The sequence below is a fragment of the Vigna radiata genome, chromosome 6 (assembly GCF_000741045.1).
Source record: "Vigna radiata var. radiata cultivar VC1973A chromosome 6, Vradiata_ver6, whole genome shotgun sequence".
In the NCBI taxonomy this organism is placed as follows: domain Eukaryota; kingdom Viridiplantae; phylum Streptophyta; class Magnoliopsida; order Fabales; family Fabaceae; genus Vigna; species Vigna radiata.
In genome coordinates this window covers 20,443,842-20,446,375 of record NC_028356.1, presented here as the reverse complement: position 1 = coordinate 20,446,375, position 2,534 = coordinate 20,443,842, and positions in this window count along the sequence as shown.

Genomic DNA, 2,534 nt, shown 5'->3' with positions numbered 1-2,534 from the left:
AGGAAAAACGGGAAAATACCAGACAATTAAGCACAATTCCCTGATTAATTCTAGCACAATAAACTAAGTGAAATCAATAAAATATCGATTCATCACCTACACAATTTGTCTTCCCTATCGTCTAATTCTTCTGTCTTCACGAATATCGTCCGGTCACGATCTTCAATCCACCTTCGTACACAAGATCCATCCGGTCGGGTACCTGCTAATGATACTCCGACGCTCAAGTCAGTTTAGGGCAGCAATGAATGCACAATAAATGCAGAGAAAAGAACCCCTTACCTCTTACCTTTGACCTGTATTTATAGTTTTTTGTGATGGGCCCGTGATTAGCAATCTCTTAATCATGGCCCAATCACAGCCCATTGTTAATAATCATGGTTTACTTTAATCATTGAGGTCAGGTTCTCGACCGTCCACGCAAGTTGTACGCCTTGTGTTCAAAGTTATCGGATAGCTGGCCCGTTGACAGTCCGATATAGTTCCTTTATCCTTTAGTTTCAGTATTGTGATTGACGCAGTGTTGATAATGTGATCCACCCGGTTTTCCCGGACTTCTCGGTACATCATCAAATATCTGTCACAGATGTGGGATGGCTATACTTTCTATGTGAACCGTTCAGTCCTTCCGGGTCCCCCAGTACAGAAACCAAACCAAGAAGTAGTGTTGTGTGCTTGTGTGCTATGAACAAAGGAGAGGAAGAGAGGAAGAGAAAAGTGAGGGAGAATAGATAATGGAGAAAAATGAGATAATAACTACACACTAACGAAACTGTTTTTAAAAGAAGAATCTTTCACAAAATAATTTCATTGTTTTAAATAATTAAAGGTTTTTAATTAAGGAGTAATATGGGTATTCTGTGAAAAATTGCAGGTGCAGTATGAAAGATTTGAAGGTGAAGGGTAAAACATCCAAGACCAAGTCTTCCCTTTATAAGCTTTGAAAGGATTTTGTTGCATCAATTTAATCATTGGATAATTATATTTTATCTTTTTAATAATATTTTAACTTTGTTACGTGTCAAGAAGTAATTAACATTATAATTAAATTAACATTATAATTAATATTATAGATTATGATGTGTTTTTAAAATCGAAACATTTTTTTATTAGGTCCATTAATATTACTTAATTAAAATGGATTAGAACTCGCAAGTCAATCTGGTCTACGGGTTTGAACTGAGTTGGGTTTGAAAAAAATGAATTTCTTTTATACGATCAATTTTCAATCCAACTCACTTAGAATCCGGCTCACCGGGTTGAACCCGTGGTGAGATGAGTTGACTTACCAACCCACCTAGTTTAATTTAATTATTTGTTATTTTGTATTTCAATATTATTAGTTAACCTTTTTTATTGTATCGTAGATGAAAATAAAGAAAAAAATGTTTTAAGAGAGAAAAATATTATAAATTTATCCATTCAAGACTCTAATTTTATAAATGGATAAATGACACAAAAATTATCAATATTATAAGCTTATTTATCTGCTCTTTGGGTTTGCTTTTGGATTACATTTGAGTTGTATGTTAATTTTTTTTATTTTGAATTATCTCTAGAGTTTGACATCATTTTAGAGTGAAATTAATTAAATTTGAATTACAAAAAAATTGTATTTTTTTATTTAAAAAATAGTTGTAATTAAGTGAGTCAGTGAGCCAACCCGGTTAACCCACCAACCCGTGGTCGACCGGACCGGGTTCAAATTTTTTCGACTCGCTAATAAATGAGTTGGGTTGGGTTGGCTCATTAAGTGGTCAACCTGTGATGGGTCGGGTCAGCACTTATATTACTATTAATATTAAAAGAAATATTTGAAGATAGGAAACTGAGAGGAAAAAGTCATGAAATAACTTTTATTAAAATTTAAAGATTTAAGGACATTAACATAAAATGATGATGAAGTTTATGGTTCACACTAATATTGTCTCAACAACATTCATTAATGTTTACTTCAACTGTAATATAAGTGTCATTATTCTCGACCTCGAATATAAGAACATCTCCTTCCTTCAACCCATATTGGGTACAAAATTCCTTAAATCTTTGTCCAAACTTTGTTGAATTATGGAACTGCAAAATTAGAACTTTTCACATTATTTCATCCTTTTGACCAAACATCATAAGCTTGATGTTGTAAGAGTGTCTAAAAGTTAATTGCATAAAAAAGTATTGTTTCTATTTAAAATCAAAAATAACCCAAACTATTTGCAAATATAGTATAACCCCACATACCTTCTTCCTGTCATGATAAAGTTCACTCTGTTAACTTCTTTTCTCCATTGCAAGAGTACCTACAATACACAAAATAAGGAGTCCAAAAATTAGAAAAAGAGCCAAAAAAACAGACTTAACAACAACCCCAAAATGATAAAAAAAATGAAAAAATTGAAAAAATCCAAATAACCGAACAAGAAGAACAAAGCAAAATCGAAACCTCAACAACAACATTGGTGCTTTAATGCTTCAATAGTGTTTAAATGGTGCTTTGAAACCAACGCAAGCCGAAACGAACGACGACCGCAAAAACCCAC